The sequence below is a fragment of the Rana temporaria genome, chromosome 3, assembly GCF_905171775.1.
Source record: "Rana temporaria chromosome 3, aRanTem1.1, whole genome shotgun sequence".
Lineage (NCBI taxonomy): Eukaryota > Metazoa > Chordata > Amphibia > Anura > Ranidae > Rana > Rana temporaria.
Genome location: NC_053491.1, coordinates 422,900,572 through 422,923,099, shown reverse-complemented (window position 1 = coordinate 422,923,099; position 22,528 = coordinate 422,900,572).

Genomic DNA, 22,528 nt, shown 5'->3' with positions numbered 1-22,528 from the left:
AAGTCCTGAAGGCGAGCATGGGAGGGGGGTAACAAGGGAGCTAGAGAGCAGGAGGTCCTGGGAGGAGCAGAGGGGACGATTTGCGCGATATCTGCAGGTGAAGTTCGTAATCTAGATGGGAGCGATGTTGTGGATGGTCTTGTATGTTGTGGTTAGCATTTTGAATTTTACACGGTGGGGAAGGAGAAGCCAGTGAAGGGATTGGCAGAGAGGAGAGCAGTTACGGATCGGTTAGTAAGGTATATGAGTCTAGCAGCGGCATTCATAACAGACTGAAGGGGGGATAGCCTGTGTAAGGGTAGGCCGGTAAGGAGATATATATATATATTTTATAAGGCCTTACAGTAAAGATTTATAGGCTAACATAGATGGAATATATTTTCTGGTATGTTTATGGAGGAATCAGCTGCACCAAATATTGTCTAGAATGGATCACCAGTACACAAAAGATCTTTGTCTTATGTCTCTGGGTACCTTCATCATCCCATAGATATATACAATATAAACTGTTTAGAAAGGTACTTTGTATTTGATCAGGAAGGTTTGCTAAATACGAATAGAAAGAGCTGTCACATACATGTGGTTTTCTAATAACTTCAAAGCTTAAAAAATACACATGGTGCTTTAAAGGTGACTCAAACCGAACTTAAACATCAGGGACATTTCAAGTCTTAATAACCTGAGGATGTCCCTGGAGAGAAATTCAGCTAACAGCTATGACTGACAATCCATTAAAAAATCAGCATTAATTATTGATGGAAGCAGCACCGCAAGATTCAACAGTCAAATTTTCACCGCAGAGTTCCAGAATCTGCATTACACAGTTTTACTGCATTGCAGTTAATGCGTTCAATTAACAACAAATTCTATAGTTAACATATAATCCAGCTAAGAGGAGTACATATGCTTTATACTCTACACTTTGATGGGAGACTACTTGTTCTGAACTTTGTGTACATTGGAACTCTCAATCGCTGTGCTTAAAGCGATAACCTGAACCGGCACAAATAAAAGACGGTGACCACCAATGAAATAACCTGAACCGGCACAAATAAAAGACGGTGACCACCAATGAAATAACCTGAACCGGCACACATAAAAGACGGTGACCACCAATGAAATAACCTGAACCGGCACACATAAAAGACGGTGACCACCAATGAAATAACCTGAACCGGCACACATAAAAGACGATGACCACCAATGAAATAACCTGAACCATCACAAATAAAAGACGGTGACCACCAATGAAATAACCTGAACCGGCACACATAAAAGACGGTGACTACCAATGAAATAACCTGAACCGGCACAAATAAAAGACGGTGACCACCAATGAAATAAGCATCCACATTGTTTGTGCTGCCATTGTTCCAAAGATCTCATTCTACAAATGGACGAACTCTGCACCCCACATCTGTGAAGACTCTAATAATGGACTTCACATATTCTCATCTGCAACCTATAAAGAAACTTCTCTCAGTTAATAATAATATAAGCATAAGAGGTTTTCCTGTGAAGCATATGTTACAGCAAAATGTGTATTCAACAAATGCATTAAAACTAAACCAGATCCAATTTTGCAGTATTTGTAGATAGAAAGAGTTAAGTGATGGGGTATGGCACTCCTTGTTGGGGCGTGCCAGGACATGGAATGAGAGGGTCAGGTCATTTATCTTAATGAGGTTTGATAAGCGAAGGTGTAAAGTATTTGTCATTTTCTCCAATTACAGATAATGAGTAACATTATGGTCAGAGGTTTACAAGCTTGTGCAATTACTTCAAGAGGACCTGTCATCTATGCAAACAGCAGTATAAAGAAAAGCAGTCATGACTAGGCATTCATAAATACAACATTCAGTCAAAAATATTGTGTATTGTGTAATAGTTGTGTATACTTCCTTATAAAAGATTTACTTTTGGTCTTTTTTTAGCTTAACTTGCTTATTAGTCAGACTTTTCAGCTTTAGTTCAGTAGAGTTCACCTGAAGATGAAACATTGCCTACTGGTTATTTACCCAATCTCAAACCCTGAACAGTAAGGGCTCTTACACACGATAGGTTAAACAGAGGACAATGGTCTGATGGACCGTTTTCATCGGTCAAAACCGATCGTGTGTGGGCCCCATAGGTTATTTAACCATCGGTTAAATAAAAGCCAACTTGCTTTAAATTTAACCGATGGATTCCTAACCGATAGGTCAAAACCGATCGTTAGTACGCACAACCATCGATTAAAAATCCACGCATTCTCAGAAGCATTGAACTTCATTTTTTTCAGCACGTCGTTGTGTTTTACGTCACCGCGTTCTGACACGATCGGTTTTTCAACCAATGGTGTGTAGGCGCGACGGACCATCAGTTAGCTTCATCGGTTAACCGATGACAACGGTCCATCAGACCGTTCTCATTGGATGTACTGATCGTGTGTACGAGGCTTTAGGGCTCATGCACTTCAGCTCAAAAAATAAATTAAAAAAAGCTGCTTTTATTTCTCTGCCTGAAAGCTTTAAGAAGCGTGTGCTTTTTTGTGCTTTTTTGAGTGTTTTTATTGAGGTTCTTTGAGCATTAGCATTTTTTTCATAGCTTATTTTTCTTTCTTTTTAGCGTTTTTAAGCTGCTTAATTCGTTTTGGGTACTTGGGTGTCTTTTCTACTCAAAAGCTCCTCTCAAAAACGCAAGTTTGGTGGGGGGTATTTTTCTGCCTATGGACATTGCATCTAAAGTGTGTATAATTGTATCATATATGTTGTTGTTGTTGTTACATATCGCTTTGCATTAAAGGGGTTGCAAAGTCGGAGTTTTTTTTTATATTAATGCATTCTATGCATTAAGAAAAAAAGCCTTCTGTGTGCAGAAGCCCCCCTTGCACCCCTCTCCCTTGTGCCGCATACAGATGATCGGACATTCGGAAAATTTGAGAACCAGCTCTCAAATTTTTGTGTCGGAAATTCCGACAGCAAATGTCCGATGGAGCCTAGACACGGTCGGAATTTCCGACAAAAAGCTCCCATCGAACATTTGTTGTCGGAAATTCTGATCGTGTGTACGCGGCATAATACTTAACAGAGTCCCATCTCTGGCCAGCGACGTCCACGAGTGTCTTGGCCATCCGGGACTCTCCCTCCTGATTGGTTAAGACACAGCAGCAGTGCCATTGCCTCCCACTGCTGTCAATCAAAGTCAGTTAGCCTGTATCTTATGCGGCCCTTTGTTTCCTTTTCTTGGCTGCTGACTTGTTATGTATGTGCCCTTTTACATTTTTTTAATAAATACCTTTTTAAATAAAAAAAAAAAGTTAGTTAGCCAATCAGGAGAGGTAGGGGGTGGGGCCGAAGTCAGCTCCGTGTCTGAATGGACACACAGAGCTGAAGCTCGACTCCGGTGCCCCCATAGCAAGCTGCTTGTTGTTGGGGCACTTAACAGGAGAAAGGGACCAGGAGTATTAAAGAGGCAAGAAGAGGAGGATCGGGGCTGCTATGTGCAAAACCACACCAGGGTAGTATAACATGTTTGTTATTTTTATAGAAAAAAAAATAGACTTGACAATCACTTTAAGGGCTCATGCACACTGCATCTCAAAGAAGCTCAGAGAAGCTGCTACAGGCTTTTGCGCTTTTTGAGTTGTAATTTTTTTTTCTGTCTGGAAATTCCCCTCCATGTTAGCCAGGCATATGCTCTTACAAGTAGAAAAAAAAACACCAAATTTGTGTGTTTGAGAGGAGCTTTTGAGCAAAACGGACACCTAAGTGCCCACAAAAAGCTCAAAGAAGCTCGGAAATTCACACAAAAAAAAAGATAAAATAAGCCGAGAGCAGGGTTTGTGAACAACAATACTTATGCTCAAAAAAGCTTGAAGAAGCTCAATAAAAATGCGCAAAAGAGCAAAAGCTTGAGAAATAGAATCTCAAATGCCTGTAAAAGCAGCTTTTCTTTTTGAGATGCAGTGTGCATGAGCCCTATAAGAGCATATGCCTGTAAACTCCTGAAAAAGCCTGAGGGCCAGATTCACGTATCCTGGGGTATCTTTGTGCGGGCGTAGCGTATCCTATTTACGCTACGCCTCCGCAACTTAGATGGACAAGTGCAGTATTCACAAAGCACTTGCTCCGTAAGTTGTGGCGGCCTAGCGTAAATGGTCCGGCATAAGCCCGCGTAATTCAAATGTGGAAGAGGTGGGCGTGTTGTATGTAAATCAATCGTGACCCCACGTAAATGACGCGCCTAACGAACGGCGCATGCTCACTATCACGTCGAATTTACTTCATAAGATACGCCAGGCCCATTGCCTGTGACGTGAACGTAACCTACGCACAGCCCCCTTCACGTACGACTTACGTAAACGACGTAAAAAGATACGCTTGCCGATGTCCATACTTTGCATTGGCTGCGCCTCATATAGCAGGGGTAACTTTACGCCGGATGTAAGCCTAACGTAAACAGCGTATCGGCGTTCGTGAATCGGCGTATCTACCTAATTTACATATTCGACGCGTAAATCTAAGGAAGCGCCCCTTGCGGCCAGAGTAAATATGCACCCAAGATACGACGGCGTAGGAGACTTACGCCGCTCGTATCTTGGCCAAATCTATGCGTAACTGATTCTAAGAATCAGGCGCATAGATACGACGGCTCACATTCGTACGTGGATATACGCCGTCGTAAGTCCGCTCTGAATCTGGCCCATAGTGTGCATGGACACATTGGGGGAAGTTAACAGGAAGCTAACATGGGGGAAGTTAACAGGCAGAACGAAATGAGAGCTCAAAAAAGTTCAAAAGCCTGTAGGAGCCGCTTCTTTGAGCTTCTTTGAGATGCAGTGTGCATGAGCCCTAACATGGCAAAGAGATATGTAACAACAACAACAGATATGATACAATTAATACACACTTAGGAGCTGATAGACAGCAGGGATAGTTTACTAAAGGAAAATAGAGTGTCCACTTTGCAAGGGAATATCCCCCAGAGTTTAGTGAATGAGGTGAAGCTCTGCTGACTTCTATCATCCAATCATGTGCAAGAGAAGATATTGTTTTTGTTTTTTTTTTCCTTGCACTATTGGTTAGTCTTTGCGAAGTGAAACTTCACCACATTCATGAAGCTTCTCTTGTAAAGTGAACAGCCCATTTGTCTTTAATAAACCCCTGTGTGAGGTTAGTTGACAGAATTCATTTACCCTGATTATAAAGCTGAAGAATCAAAGTAAGAAAAGATAAATAAGATACATACACTATAGAACTAGTTTATACTGTTTGTGTGTGTGATACAAACTGTATAATTCTGGTAGCCAGAAATAGTTTTGTGTATAGAGTTTGCCTAATTGAAAATATTTACACATTGTGCTTTGTAGGACCTTGATGGAGCAGGAATTACCCAGTATGCACAATAGACTATTAAATTATTCTTTAGAACGCATGTAGTTTAGTGTAATGGTTCTTGCCATGACATTTGATTTAAGAGTTAGTGGGACAGGATCTTATGTTCTGAAGGAAGGTAAGTGTGATAGTAACTCAGAGGCAAAACTACAACCTTCAGGGTCCTGGTGCAAGAAACCATGAAGGGCCCACCTGGCACCCAACTGGGGCCCTTCCCACTGATCCCAGAGCCCTTTACTCCCATCGTGGGACTCTTTATTATGGTCCAAAACCGGGCCACCTTCCTGCCATCTTGGGGTCCTAACACGGTGTCGGAACACCAGAGACCAGTCAAAAGTGCAACCTCTGAGACCCTGGTAGTTCCGCCACTAGTGTCAATATTTTTTTTTATTTTTGTTGTTTTATTTTTTCTTATTTTTTTTACCATTTAATGTTTTTTTTTGTTTTTTTTATGTTTGTTTATTTTTTACATAAAAAAAAGAAGCGGACATTCAGCGGCTACATGGAGGGTTTGGTTCCTCCACATACAACTGCCCTCCTATCTAGGTGTACAGGGGGGCCGCACAAGCCCCCTGGAGCATGGGGCCAGGTCCCAATGGTGTACCTGGGACCCAGAGGCGATTTAGTTTGCATGTGCCGCGCTATATAAGTTTTCGTTCATTCATTCATACCCCTGTGGTAACTACAAGACGTCAAAAAGGCTAAGACGTGATGGTAAATTTCTCCAACACAAACAGCAGAATTTCTTCAATAAAGTAGTAAAGGGTTAGGTTTTTATTATTTACTTTCCGGTCTTAGGACAGGAAGCAAGGTGGCATCTCCCCAATGGAATCACAAGCAGCAAACAAAGCCTGAAGGAAATTCTAACTGTTGTCAACTTGCAAAACTAAAAATGTTTCAGCTGGATTTGGGCTCTAAATTATTGTCTTCATATGGGGTAATCCATAGATAATTACCTTCTGAAAATGCTAGTTATCAGTCTCCGAGCAAGAAAAAGTTCTTATCTGTTCTAGGCACTGACTCAAAGTATTGAAGCACAATATGTGTTTGAAAGGAGAGATCATCAATGGCAACCTTCATGTTTTCTCATAGCTGGTTTTCCTTCACCCTTATTGGGGATAGGACTAAATAAAGCAACAAATAAGCAAAAATCTACAAAATTCAGATATAAAGCAGTAGAAGGTGTAAATATAGTAGGGGGTTTTCTTTCTTTCTTCACCAATTTTGCAACATAAATTATTGTTTTTCCAAGCAGTGATAGTTACATAGTTAGTCAGGTTGAAAAAAGACACAAGTCCATCCAGTTCAACCACAAAAAAAATAAACAAACAAAATAAAAAACATAGTACAATCCCATACACCCAACTCCATACCCACAGTTGATCCAGAGGAAGGCAAAAAAAAAACAGCAGAGCATGATCCAATTTGCTACAGCAGGGGAAAAAATTCCTTCCTGATCCCCCCGAGAGGCAATCGGATTTACCCTGGATCAACTTTACCTACAGATCTTAGTACTCAGTTATATTATGTACATTTAGGAAAGAATCCAGGCCTTTCTTAAAGCAATCTACTGAGCTGGCCAGAACCACCTCTGGAGGGAGTCTGTTCCACATTTTCACAGCTCTTACTGTGAAGAAACCTTTCCGTATTTGGATATGAAATCTCTTTTCCTCTAGACTTAAAGAGTGCCCCCTTGTCCTCAGTGGTGACCGTAAAGTGAATAACTCAACACCAAGTTCACTATATGGACCCCTTATATATTTGTACATGTGGATCATATCCCCCCTTATTCTCCTCTTCTCAAGAGTGAATACATTTAGTTCTTCTAGTCTTTCCTTATAGCTGAGCTCCTCCATTCCTCTTATCAGTTTGGTTGCCCTTCTCTGTACTTTCTCCAGTTCTCCGATATCCTTTTTGAGAACTGGAGCCAAAAACTGAACCCCATATTCCAGATGAGGTCTTACTAATGATTTGTACAGGGGCAAAATTATATCTCTCTCTCTCTGGAGTCCATAACCTCTCTTAATACAAGAAAGGACTTTGCTCGCTTTGGAAACCGCAGCTTGGCATTGCATGCCATTATTGAGCTTATGATCAACCAAAACCCCCAGATCCTTCTGCACTACAGAACCCCCCAGTTGTACTCCCCCTAGCATGTATGATGCATGCCTATTCTTAGCCCCCAAGTGCATAACTTTACATTTATCAACATTAAACCTCATCTGCCACTTAGTCACCCAATTAGACAGAGCATTGAGGTCGGCTTGTAAATTGGAGACATCCTGTAAGGACGTTATTCCACTGCAAAGAAGAGTTGTTGGAGGAACAATGAAATGGACTTTCTAGGCACTAATCGTTATAAAAATATTATTTTATTGAGACAATCACAACTCTTCTTTGCTATAATCTAGGACGCGGCACTGTATTACTGCGAGACGCCCACAGCCCATCCTGTGGTCTGTGTACTCTCACAATTTTAAATTCAGTTATTCCACTGCATAGCCTGGTGTCATCTGCAAAGACAGAAATGTTACATTTGATCTCAGACCCAATATCATTTATAAATATATTAAAAAGTAAGGGTCCCAACACTGAACCTTGGGGTACACCACTGATAACCTTAGACCATTCAGAGTAAGAATCATTAACCACGACTCTCTGAATTCAGCCAGTCGTCTATCCATTTATAAACTGATATATCTAATCCTGTAGACCTTACCTTACACATGAGCCATGTGTGGGGAACTGTATCGAACGCTTTTGCAAAATCCAAGTATACCACGTCCACAGCCATTCCTCTGTCCAGGGTTTTACTTACCTCTTCATAAAAGGAAATCAGGTTTGTCTGACAGCTTCTGTCTTTCATGAATCCATGCTGCCTGTTGCTTAAATATTTTTTTTCCAGCAAGAACTCATCTATGTGGTCTTTTATTAAACGTTCCAGTATCTTCCCAACTATAGAAATTAAACCAACAGGTCTATAGTTACTTGGTAAAGACTTTGTTCCCTTTTTAAATATGGGCACCACATTGGCCCTGCGCCAATCCAGTGGTACTATTCCTGTCATTAATGAGTCCCTAAATATTAGATACAATGGCTTTGAAATGACAGAGCTTAATTATTTTAGGATCCGTGGGTGGATGCCATCTGGTCCAGGTGCTTTATCCACCTTTATTCTGTCTAAATATTTCTGGACCATATCACTTTTGAGTCATTTTGGATTTGGGGCTGTGTCACTCCCACCCCCATTATGGACATGAGCTCCCCCATGCTCCATTGTATACACAGAGCTGAAGAAAGCATTTAATAAATTAGCCTTCTCTTTGTCCCCAGTCACCCTCTCTAGATTATTTTGTAAGGGGCCTACATGCTCACACTTCACCTTTTTACTATTAATATATTTAAAGAATTTTTGGGGGTTTGTCCTACTATCTTTTGCAATCTGTAGTTCATTTTGAATTTTTGCATCCTTGATTTCCTTTTTACATACCCTGTTATATTCTTTGTAACATTTAAACGACACTAGTGTTCCTTCATTTTTATATTTTTTAAAGGCTATTTTCTTATTGTTTATAGCTTTTTTAACTTTGACCGTGAGCCACATAGGTTTTATTTTTAGCCTTTTAAACGTATTGCCCATGGGAATATACTTTGCAGTGAGGTTCCACACAGTCTTTTTGAAGAATTCCCATTTCTGTTCTGTGTTTATCGATGCCAATATTCCCTCCCAGTCTAAGTCTTGGAGAGCAGCCCTCATCTTTGGAAAATTTGCTCTCTTGAAATTGAGTGTTTTTATCTTTCCTGTATGTATTTCTTGCTTATAGTTAACATTAAATGAAATCATGTTATGATCACTGCTACCCAGGTGTTCCTTTATCTGAACATTAGTAATAAGCTCTGCATGGTTTGAGATTACCAGGTCCAACAGAGCATCATTCCTAGTTGGGGCCTCAAGAAACTGGCAATAGGTTTTGTCCTTTAACTGTCCCAGCAGTGCCATTATTCCAGTCAATTTCTGGGTAGTTAAAATCCCCCATTATTATCACCGTCCCAGCCCTTGCAGCCCTTTCCATCTGTGAAAGGAGTTGAGTCTCCACCTCCTCATTAACATTGGGTTGTCTATAACAAACTCCAATGATTAACTTTGAACTACGCACATCTGTATGCAGTTCCACCCATAATGCTTCAGCCTCATCACACTCTCCATCAACCAGGTCCGCTTGCTTTGAGGTCACTTCTCACATAGAGACAGACACCGCCACCTTTCCTTTTTACCCTGTCTTTCCGAAAGAGAGCATAGCCAGGAATATTAATAGCCCAGTCATGTTGAAGCCAAGTTTCAGCAATACCGATTACATCATAGCTCTCCTCGTGCACCAGAGCTTCCAACTCACCTGTTTTGCTTGGCAGACTTCTGGCATTGGTGAACAAACACTTAAATGTATTGTTACATTTTTCTCTGGTGTTTTTCATATAATTTTTAGTAGTGCAAATGGCACCATAATTTCCAAAGGCTGTTTGCAACATGGGAACTTTCTTGTCACCTGCCATAGCCCTCCCCCCAACTATCCCCATTAATGTCTGACCCCTAAATTACCTGTGTGCCTGATGTAATTCTAGTTCACCATCCCCCCTTAAGTCAGTGATCTTCTGTATGGCAGTCTGACTTTTAAAAGTTGAGAAGAAAATTGTAAGATTAAAAAAAAAAAAAAAAAACAAGTAAAATAAATCTCGTAGACTTACAACGGAAAAATGTATGTAAATGATGGTATGAATATCCTAGTTATCCTTGGTCCCTGGTTTGAACTATGAAGTAATTACAAATGTATTATGTACAGAAACTACTCTAAAACGTCAGAGGAGTGGCTGTTTAATATTTTCCACCTTCCATTTGCTCTGACCGTCATGGCCCTTCACTTGGCCAAGCACTGCCATAATCAGCTAACACAATAAAGCATATCTATATAGCCTAGAGGTTATCTAGCAGCTAATGATTGTGGTACTGCAAACATAGATTGACACAGCACAAAGGTTCAGGCTGCATTAGACCTCCACATTAATCAGTAGGGTACCCATCAACATTACCAATCAATGTAAATTTGTAAATATTATTTGAAAATTGAATACCGGTATCTTTATTTTGCAAGCAGAACCACAGTTAAAAAAAAATGATATCAAAAAATATTTAATAAATAACGATGACTCCTATTTTAGCCCTTGGGAAGTCCCAAGTAATATGCAGCCATCTGGACTAGGTCACCAATATGTAAGACTCTCTCAAAACTTCTTTAGGAATTACTGCACTTTGGATCCAGAAAAAAATGAAGAAAACTCCAGATAATATTTCTGGCTAATTAAGGTGAGTTAAAAAATACTCTAGATCCCCTACATACACAACTGAACTATATATTGTTACTCAATGTGTGTGTAGCGGTACCCCCGTAGGGGCTGCTGGATATTGTGGTCTACCCATCACCCTTCCCAGCCCGGCATTCACTTTCCATTCACCTTAGAGACAATGAACAGTCCATATGTTTGTTTTTGTATTTTTATTGAGGAATTTTGAACTTGGATAGGGTAAGGGAAATTAGGTGATGCCCAGAATCAAGAGTAGAATCAATTGGACAATCGGTTGGAACCTCTATTTACTCTTCTAGAGCTCCAGCCTCCTCCAGCACAACGCTTATTTGTAGACTGTTTCTCTCTCTCCTGTACAATACTTGGTTCCAGGCAGATGGTTGGAGGAAAACCATCTGACTTTCAGAAGACGGATCAAAACTCTGCTCTTTTGATGTCATGAGACACGAACAACTAGCGCCCAGAAGCGATTCAGTTCGCATGCGCCGCGCTTTATAAGTTTTTCATTCATTCATTCATTCATTCATTCAACTAGCACATGGTAGGCCCAACTCTGACTCTGTCAGGCCTTAGCAACTGCCATTTGCAGGCAGGGCCCACTGGCCCCTTTATTGTAGCAACAAATAGTGAAAGAAAAGTCTTTTGATGCTAGCTGTCCTATGATGGACTACTGCTCCCAGTCAGTCCTCTTCAGACCTTGCCAGCCCTCGTGACTAAAGCTGTCCGACTCCACTGCCCATTACATCACAGTCTCTCCTGCTGGCTCTACATCCATCTTAGACTGCACACTACCAGTCCACTCTGGCATGCCTCCCCAGCTCTCCCAACTGTGCCTGTCACTCACCAACCCCCTTGGTTGGACTCCGGTGGATTCCTCCTGGAGACTTGCCTGGCAACACTAGCTCCCGTTGTCCTTCTTGATCCCTCTCTCTGCCTCCTGTCCTGATCCATCTCTGTTTGTCAGAAAGGCTCTGACCTGCACCGAGCCCCACAGGCCCAAGGTCACCCCCCCAGACTGGGGAGTGCCTCAAAGGTTCTGACAACCTAGTGCTCCATCTCCAGCTTTTTTCCCCCCCGACAACTCCTCCCCAGCAGGCCTGACTTCAGGTTATAAGGAGGCCTGCCCCCTGCCAATCCAAGTTTGGGATTGGTCATGGCTCTTTAGAACACCCCAGGCAGCTCCACCACTCTTCCCTCCTCTCTTCTAGAATCCTCTAGAAGCCAGAGGGAGAAGTGATGCTGCATATGAGTCACCTGCTGCTACTTTAGGCCACTACCAGCCCACACAGATCAATACAAACAGGGCTAGCTTACAAGAAAAACTACTTCTAGCACCTACCTAAAGGAGAGGGTGCTACATGTGGAAATACCAATATGGTCCTAGGAAAACAACATACTGTAGAAAAGCATTCTTTCTTCCTTCATCTTCCTTTTGTGTTGCTCATCTTCCATTCATTGAGGGGACAGCAGCGAAGATTATTTTGCACACATACATGTTGACGCAAATATATATTCCCTATATTATATAAATGTAGGGATAGACATGTCATGATGAGTAACCCAAAGTAACAAATTACTTTTCATCAGTTAGATCAGTGTTTCTCAAACTTTTTTTAGTCTTGTGGTGCACCAAAAAAAAGATATAAAAAGTTTGTGGTGAAGAACTTGTTTATTTTTACATACCCTGTTTCCCCGAAAATAAGCCCTACCCCGAAAATAAGACCTAGCGTTATTTTTGGGGATGGCTGCAATATAAGCCCTACCCCGAAAATAAACCCTAGTTAAAGTCGTCGTAAAAACATAATCGATTTTGTAAAAAGATTATATAATGTGCAGTGTGTCTCCTTTTTGTAACTTTGTTTTGGAAAATACCTTACTTACAGTGCCGCTGGGCGCTTACGTGACCGGCTGGAGATCTTCTCCTCTCCAACGTCAGTGGTCCCTTCCTCTGCAGTGCTCAGAGTGGAGAAGAGCTACGGTGGGTCACTGTGCTGGCTATCATGCTTTAAAGGATCAGGATATTTTTTTTCTTTTTGGGGTTACAACCACTCTAAGATCGTCATGATGACATGACTGTATTTGAATAAATGTAGATTATTGTACATACCGTAAAGAAATAAGACATCCCCTGAAAATAAGCCCTAGTGTGATTTTTGTAGCCAAAATTAATATAAGACCCGGTCTTATTTTCGGGGAAACACGGTATATACTTAATTTAAAATGTAATGTGTCAAGAGCAAATCCGATTGCAGAGAGGCTCCAAAGTCGACAAATGGAACGGTTTCTATTATTATAATATAATTAGAGCGATCGAGTTTTCCCGAGATCTCGTACAAGTCTCGCGTTACGAAAGGAACCAATGAATGACAGACTGATAGAGATTGCGTTTTTATATATGTTACCATTTTAACTTTTGCAACATTGATTTACCATTTGATTTTTCAGTATATTCAAGGTTTCCAAACGCTAGGAATTTTAAATATTTTTGAAAACTCCCACGGCACACCTGCGAATCTCACGCGGCACACAGTTTGATAATCACTGAGTTAGCTGAATCTAAGATACTCCTAGTTACTTTGGGCCAGATTCACAGAAGAGATACGACGGCGTATCTCCTGATACGCCGTCGTATCTCTGTGATCCGCCCGTCCTAACTATGCGACTGATTCATAGAATCAGTTACGCATAGATAGCCATAAGATCCGACAGGTGTAATTGACTTACACTGTCGGATCTTAGGATGCAATTCTATGCCGGCCGCTAGGTGGCGATTCCATTGCGGTCGGCGTAGAATATGCAAATGACTAGTTACGGCGATCCACGAAGATTTGCGCGTTCGTCGCAATCCCGTACGTCGTCGCTAGTCGTTTTTACCCTTCGCAAAGTTACACCTGCTTTAACATGGCTTATCTTTAAAAAAAACGTTGGGGCGCCGTAATTTCGCGCAAAGCACGTCGGGAAATTTAAACACGGAGAATGCTCAGAACGTTCGGCGCGGGAACGCGCCTAATTTAAATGGTGCTCGCCCCATTTGAATTAGGCGGGCTTGCGCCGAGCGCATTTACGTTACACCGCCGCAAGTTTACAGGTAAGAGCTTTGTGAATCAGGCACTTACGCTGTAAACCTGCGGCGGTGTAACGTAAATGGGAAACATTACGCCGCCGCGGAGTAACGTAAATCTCTGTGAATCTGGCCCTTTGTCTTTTGCTTAAAAGGTAAAATCTAGACAAAAACTTTAATTCAAATAAATTTAATAGCCACAAATAATATTGATTGCCAAAATAATGGTGTTATTCACACGTTGTTATTCTCACGTCGTGTAATTTCAGCCCATTCATTTTGAATGGGCTCAAATCGCACTGCACCAAAAAGGCCTGCCTTACTTTTGGAAACTCACTGCAATCTGAAACAGAAGTACCATGCGATTAGGTGAAGGCAAATGCACTGTATTTGCGACCTCTGCTTGGAGTGCCACTAACTTAATATTAGCACACACTGCAGAATGCAACTGCAGTGCATTTTGAATGCCACGCAGGAAACGTGCACGGAACACAGATTTCTCACACTGGATTCTGGTGCAAACAGGGCCTTATAGAGTTTCTTGTTCTGCCTACAGCGAGGCTGGATTGCCCACTGGTGCTCTCTGCCCAAAATGCCAGATCTCCATGCACCAGGGCTAAACATGCATGAGGCCTTAAGGTGTAGTTTCTTCCCTGCTTAATAGCTGGCATGTGTAATCAGACGAGGCAGCAAGCAAGGAATATTGGGGGTTATCCTCAAAAGAGATACTCCGACTTAACTGCTGTTCAGTCTGTGTGTAACTTTGGAAACGATCCTCAAAAGGCTTTTTCCAAAGTTAGACAGAAGATCCGGCATGTGTAATTGAATTACACTGCCGAATCTTAGGATGCAGTACCGCATCCGCCGCTGGGGGCATTTCGAGTCGAAATGCCGTTGCTAGTATGCAAATTAGCACTTAAGGCGATCCACAAAGCTTTCTAGCTTCCTTTTTGCGCCGTAAGTGTTATTTTGCAAGTGTAAAATTAGGGCTCGTTCTACAAAGTGTAAAGTTAGTCACACCTTGTAAAGGCCCATTCCAGCGACGGCATTTGGTATGCTTTCCCGAGGGAGAACTCCACGTCAATTTGTAAAAACAAAACCGGCATGGGTTCCCCCCCAGGAGCATACCAGGCCCTTAGGTCTGGTATGGGTTGTAAGGGGACCCCCCCCTACGCCGAAAAATTGACGTAGGGGTCCCCCTACAATCCATACCAGACCCGTATCCAAAGCACGCTACCCGGCCGGCCAGGAAGGGAGTGGGGACGAGCGAGCGCCCCCCCCCTCCTGAGCCGTGCCAGGCCGCGTGCCCTCAACATGGGGGGGTTGGGTGCTCTGGGGCAGGGGGGCGCACTGCGGGCCCCCCCACCCCAGAGCACCCTGTCCCCATGTTGATGAGGACAGGACCTCTTCCCGACAACCCTTGCCATTGGTTGTCGGGGTCTGCGGGCGGAGGCTTATCGGAATCTGGGAGTCCCCTTTAATAAGGGGGCCCCCAGATACCGGCCCCCCACCCTAAGTGAATGGATATGGGGTACATCGTACCCCTATCCATTCACCTGGAGGCAAAAAGTAAAAGTTAATAAACACACAACACAAGGCTTTTTAAAATATTTTATTATTCTGCTCCGGAGGCCCCCCCTGTCTTCGTTATTAGCTCAATTACCAGGGGGGGCTTCTTCTTCCGCTCTCCGGGGGTCTTCTCCGCTCTCCGGGGGTCTTCTCCGCTCTCCGGGGGGGCTTCTCCGGACTCCGGGGGGCTTCTTCCATCTTCTCCCCTCTTCCGCTCTTGACTCGGCGAACCCCGGTTCTTCTGCAGATGTCCGGTGCCTTCTTCTTCAGCGCTGGCTGCCTGCTATGTTTGTGTGTTAGCTCGATTAGTAACAGGCAGCCAGCGCGGTCTTCTGTGGCGTCAGGGTCTTCTCTTCCTTTCTTCCGATGTTGCCTCGTCGCCTGTTGTCGCTGTAATGATGGAAGCGCGCCTTGCATCCCATTTATATAGGCATCACCGTCCCATCATGCTCCGGCAGGTACCCACGTGGTGGGTGCACGTGGGTAGGCACCCACCACGTGGGTACCTACCGGAGCATGATGGGACAGTGATGCCTATATAAATGGGATGCAAGGCGCGCTTCCATCATTACAGCGACAACAGGCGACGAGGCAACATCGGAAGAAAGGAAGAGAAGACCCTGACGCCACAGAAGACCGCGCTGGCTGCCTGTTACTAATCGAGCTAACACACAAACATAGCAGGCAGCCAGCGCTGAAGAAGAAGGCACCGGACATCTGCAGAAGAACCGGGGTTCGCCGAGTCAAGAGCGGAAGAGGGGAGAAGATGGAAGAAGCCCCCCGGAGTCCGGAGAAGCCCCCCCCGGAGAGCGGAGAAGACCCCCGGAGAGCGGAGAAGACCCCCGGAGAGCGGAAGAAGAAGCCCCCCCTGGTAATTGAGCTAATAACGAAGACAGGGGGGGCCTCCGGAGCAGAATAATAAAATATTTTAAAAAGCCTTGTGTTGTGTGTTTATTAACTTTTACTTTTTGCCTCCAGGTGAATGGATAGGGGTACGATGTACCCCATATCCATTCACTTAGGGTGGGGGGCCGGTATCTGGGGGCCCCCTTATTAAAGGGGACTCCCAGATTCCGATAAGCCTCCGCCCGCAGACCCCGACAACCAATGGCAAGGGTTGTCGGGAAGAGGTCCTGTCCTCATCAACATGGGGACAGGGTGCTCTGGGGTGGGGGGGCCCGCAGTGCGCCCCCCTGCCGCAGAGCACCCAACCCCCCCATGTTGAGGGCACGCGGCCTGGCACGGCTCAGGAGGGGGGGGGGCGCTCGCTCGTCCCCACTCCCTTCCTGGCCGGCCGGGTAGCGTGCTTTGGATACGGGTCTGGTATGGATTGTAGGGGGACCCCCTACGTCAATTTTTCGGCGTGGGGGGGTCTCCTTACAACCCATGCCAGACCTAAGGGCCTGGTATGCTCCTGGGGGGGGGAACCCATGCCGTTTTTTTCTTTGAAAATGGGCATGGAGTTCTCCCTCAGGAATGCATGCCGCTGTCATTTTTTTTTTCCCCGACGCAACTTTAAGCCGTCGCGATCCTCAAAACTCGGCGTAACGTAACTTCGCGCATGCGCAGTACGGCCGGCGCGGGAGCGCGCCTCATTTAAATGGGACTCGCCCCATTTGAATAGGAACGCCTTGCGCCGGCGGAATTTTAGTTACACAGCCTGAAATTTCTAGATAAGTGCTTTGTGGATCAGGCACTTAGGTAGAAACTTTAAGGCAGTGTAACTTAAATTGGATTTTTTAAGTTACGTCAGGTTTTTTGTGGATCTGGCCCATACTGCCTGACTCATCCGATAAGTGTTACTAATGTGGGAAATGTTGCTGACAAATGTTAGATGAATATGCACAATTCCAGGATGGGTAATGTGCCTATGTTTACCTAGCGTTTATAAATAAGCACCTAAGAGGTCTTGTATAACTCAACAGATACACCATGTTCAAAAGCCTTGGCAGCAGAAAGACCCTGCTTCAGTGTGTGCTGTTGTCAACGGTCTTCTTTTTATGCCATTGTGACATTGGTTCCAACCCATTCCTAAACAGGTTAATAACTGTATCAAGACTTTGATAAGGGGAAATTAACTTCCTAGTGCTGTCACAGCAGTTTGTTGACATAGCATTGCTGTGCTGGAAATTATGACTGTGAGATATGAATAGGGCCTGACTACATGCAATGGATTGGTAGGGTCTTGGCAGGCTGCTGGTCAGCGTGCAGCTGCTTGCTATTTAATCCCCTTCTGCCTGGCCCTGGCATCCTCTTAACTAGGCTATTATGCCCAGGGGGCAAGAAGAGCTGCCTGATCAGGTGACCACTCTGATTGGCTGTCGCAGTGATCTTTGCATTTGATTGGGTATTCTTTGTAAAGTGAAGCTTTACCTCATTTACTAAGCTTTGGAGCAACTGCACTTGCGGAGAGCACAGTCTGCCTTTAGTAAATCAACCCCATAGACTTTTATTGATTTGAGTTTAGGGGCTTTGGCAAAAAAACACCAAAAGCCCCTAAACTAACATTTAAGAGCAGTCAGTGTACAAGAGGCCAAATGGGTTAAACCATTAAATGTGTATTAGTGTCTGTGTTTTTATTTATATATTATTTATAGTAATTTGTTAAAGCAGACCTTCGGTAATTTTTTCAACTTTCCATCTATTAAATCTTCTGCCCTTGTTGTTTTAACTTTTTCTGCCAATACCTTATACAGCCCATTTCCTGTTTCTTGTCTGGTAAAAAGCCTTATGACATCATGCACAGCTCTCTCTCACTCTCGAAGGGAGGGGGATGGGTAATAAGAGGGCCAATGAAAGCTGCAGGGCTGCAGAGCTGGAGGTGTGCCTCTGTGTGTCTGTGTAAATCCAGGAAGTGAACAGGCAGCAGCTTCAGCTGCCCACAGTTAAAATGGCTGCAGCCAGACTCAGTGGAGGGAAATTTCTGCAGCATATTTGGCAAGGTACAGAATCACAGTATATATATAATATTATGCAAAGTGGTTGGAGGGAAGCTTCATAATGACAAAGATGTTTTTATTACAAATTATGTGAGCAGACTGCAGTTACTCTTTAAGTTTGGCTAATTTATTCCATCCCATTCAGCCATGACAAAGTCTCTACCCCCTGTAAAACCAGTTGGGTGTTTTTTTTATGATTTGGTAATATGGATTTTCTTGATGATTAGCAAGCTCTAATATTTATGAAGTCTTTGTGCAAACATCCCTTCTAAGAATAAAGATTTAAGTAGCAGGTTTAAAAAAGAGAAACAACCAACTGACAAACTGCAGGCTTAGTCCATATATCCTAAACTGCAATTAGAAGCTAGTAATGAAAGGTTTACACACATGCTGAAATAAATACGTCAAATAATCTTCTGTACTTCCTCATCAGAAATGACAGCAGCTGTTGTTATCCTTAAGGGCCCTTTCGCACTGTTCCATTGAAAGAAACCAGGTAAAACGCTTATGTGTTTTGGCCGCATTTTCTGGACATTAATTATGCACTATGTGACTCAAAAAATGCATCAAAAACGCACTGTGGGGGAATTTTTTGGTGCATTTTCTATAGGAGTCAAAGGGAGAGGCATTTTTGGTGCACTTTTAAAAAGCACAACAAAGATGCTGGACTTTTGAAAACACACTGCACCTGCAGCACACTGGTTTGTCCCATAGGATTTAAAGGGATACATTTCTCATGCATTTTTCTCCTAATTTTCACCCCAAGAACAGCCAATCTATCCCTCATTTGCCATATTTAAAGGGTAAGTCCACCCAAAGGTGATCATTAGGTCATAGGTGGAAGTTTAGGTGGAGTGTGCTGGGTTGATCACACACACTGGGGTGGATTCAAGAAGCAATTGCGCCTGTGTAACCATAGGTTACACAGCGCAATTGCTTACTTGCCCCGGCGTAACGAGTGCTCCTGATTCAGGAACCTCGTTACGCCGACTGTAGCCTAAGATCTGCGCGGCATAAGGCTCTTATGCCCGCATATCTTAGGCTGCATTCTTGCGATGGCCGCTAGGTGGCGTTCCCGTTGTGCTCAGCGTATAGTATGCAAATTGCATACTAACACCGATTCACAACGTTGCGCGAGCCCTGCGTACGCAATTTACGTTGTTTCCGTACGGCGTGTTACGTATACCCGTCGTTCCCGCGTCGCGAAATTTTAATTTTACGTAGTTTGCGTAAGTGATTCGTGAATGGCGCTGGACGCCATTCACGTTCACTTTGAAGCAAATGACGTCCTTGCGACGTCATTTGCCGCAATGCACGTCGGGAAAGTTTCCCGACGGAGCATGCGCTCTACGATCGGCGCGGGAACGCGCCTAATTTAAATGATTCCCGCCCCCTACGGGATCATTTAAATTGCGCGCGCTTGCGCCGGGCATTTTGCCGGCGCGCCCGCGCAATTTATGGAGCTTCTGCTCCGTGAATCAAGGGCAGCGGAGCAAATTTGCGGGGGCGCAGGGCAACGTTTTTGTAAATAATGCGCAATTCTAGCTGAATCCGGGCCACTGTTTTTTTAATTTTGTTGGTGACTGCAGTGGAAAGGTAAAATTTCCGGATCCTGTCTACATTTTAAACCAAATAATCCTACACCGAATAAAAGTTAAAAGCTCAGATGCGTGAGGGAACGCTTGTCTGGCCTCCCTCTCTCTTCATAGGTCTGTGCAGAATTCCAGTAGATATGGTGGCCCTGGGACACTAAGCAGCTGAGGGTGACAAGATTATGCATTGCAGTCATGTGCTGGTGACATATTTTCACCTGAGAAAAGGAGGACCCCCACCATGCCAACATGGTGGGGGTCATCATCCACTTATTTGAATGCATCGAGGCACACTGCATTAGTCAAATGTACTTCAACTCGCTAAAATTTGGGTCATGCTGCATTTCTTGAAACCCTGGCGTAGCCGATCTAGACGGGGGCTTTGTTATTGGAAAAAGGAGGGCGTGTCTGCGGATCCCTGAATTTGTACTACACCTTATGGGTAGATGTTCTTTTGATGGCAAGTCCATCAGGAGGAGACTAGACAGACTCGGTCTCATGGGCTCGATGCTGTCGATCCATTGACTCAGTTATACCTACTGTCTTGATGTGTTATACTGATGTATGCGTTGATGTGTTATACTGATGTATGCGTTGATGTGTTATACTGATGTAAGGCTTTACAGTTTTACATTATGAGGCTTCTCTTCCCTTTCTTTTGCCCGAGTTTTATGGAAAGTGTTCAGCTGTCTTTATCTGGGTGAATCAGAGGAATAGAATGTATGATCCACTTCGGGTGGATCGATATTAGAGCTCCTGACGGATGTTCGTTTGGCAGTGATCCCAAAGACTTGACGTATATACAGAAGCAATTGATTATTGGGAATCTGGTGAGTGCAATTCCTATAGGGAGTGGAATGACTTGGTGTGGTGAAGGTCGGACGCCCAAACAGCTGATGTGTTATACATGAACTGATTTCCTGAACTTTGGCTCACTTGGATTCACAAGATTATCACGACAACATTTGTATTTATTTTTTATGTTTTAGCGCTGCTGAAGTCGGAAAGACAAATTTTCAGATCATTTTTTTACTTCTCTTGGAAATGTTTATAATAATATAGTAACTGCTTAATTATATTAGGATATTTTACCAAAGCGCCTGATAAGTTCCGGTTCACACTGGGGCAGCACGACTTGCAGAGCGACTCTGCAAAACGATCTGCACACGACTTCAGTGGTGACTTCTGTATAGAAGTCAATGCAAGCCGCTTTGATGTCGTCCCAAAGTAGTACAGGAACTGTTTTCTAAGTTGGAGTGACTTCAGTCGCTCCAATTAGAACGGTTCCATAATACAGAACGGAGCGCGACTTGTCAGACGGCTAAGTCGCCCCTGTGTGAACCGGCACTAAGTGACCCTTGTTTACCTTTTTATTGTAGTTATGCGAGATGTTTGTTTGTATGGCACTACTTATTACAAGTATTGTATCTTTTTTTATTTTTATTATTTCATATACACTATGGGCTAGATTCAGAGACAGTTACGCCGGCGTATCAGTAGATACGCCGTCGTAACTCTCAATCTATGCCGTCGTAAATTTAAGCGTATTCTGGAAACCAGATACGATTAAATTAGGCTAGGATACAAGTGGCGTAAGTCTCCTACGCCGTCGTATCTTAGGGTGCATATTTACGCTGGCCGCTAGGTGGCGCTTCCGTTGAGTTTGGCGTAGAATATGCAAATAACTAGATACGCCGATTCAGAAACGTACGTGCGCCCGGCACATTTTTTTACATCGTTTACGTAAGGCTTTTTCCGGCGTAAAGTTAGTCGAACAAATAGCTGGCCTAGCCAATGTTAAGTATGGACGTCGTTCCCGCGTCGAAATTTAAAAATTTTACGTTGTTTTCGTAAGTCGTCCGTGAATGGGGCAGGCCGTAATTTACGTTCACGTTGAAACCAATACGTCTCTTTGGAGCAATGCACACTGGGATATGTCCACGAACAGCGCATGCGCATGCGTCGTTCGTTAAAAACGTCAATCAGTCATTAACATAAAACACGCCCCCCCTGTTCCACATTTGAATTAGGCGCGCTTACGCCAGCAGATTAACGCTACGCCGCAACTTACGGAACAAGTGCTTTGTGAATACTGCACTTGCCTCTCTAAATTGCAGCGGCGTAGCGTAAATAACATACGCTACGCCCGCACAAACTTACATCCCCCTACCTGAATCTAGCCCATACTTGGTAATAGAAAGTTCTGAAGAGGATCAGTATGGCAGCCAGGAAACTAACATTTTTGGTTCCGTCCATAATAGGATCATTTAGTTGATGGGTGTCCCTTTTCCTTTAATAATACAATAAGTAGAAAGAAGAACATGTTAGGCCCTTAAGAAAAAAAAAAAGTGGGGGGAGTAGAATGGAGCCCCAAATTGCACCTGGCTTCCTACCAGTGATCTACAGTTTCTTATTTTGTAACACTACAGATGAGCACTTCATAGTGAGGTTTTGTAAGGTGTCTATAAAGTACACAAAGCTTGTGTTTGAGATTTTGAAGCCTATAGTGCCAGTGTTGACATGTGTACGACATGTTCTTATGTTTTCCTTATCGTTGCATTGAGGAAAGAAGCAAACAGCAGCAGATTAATAAGCATTCATTCATCCTGAGCAGCCCATCTGTCACCGGTTATA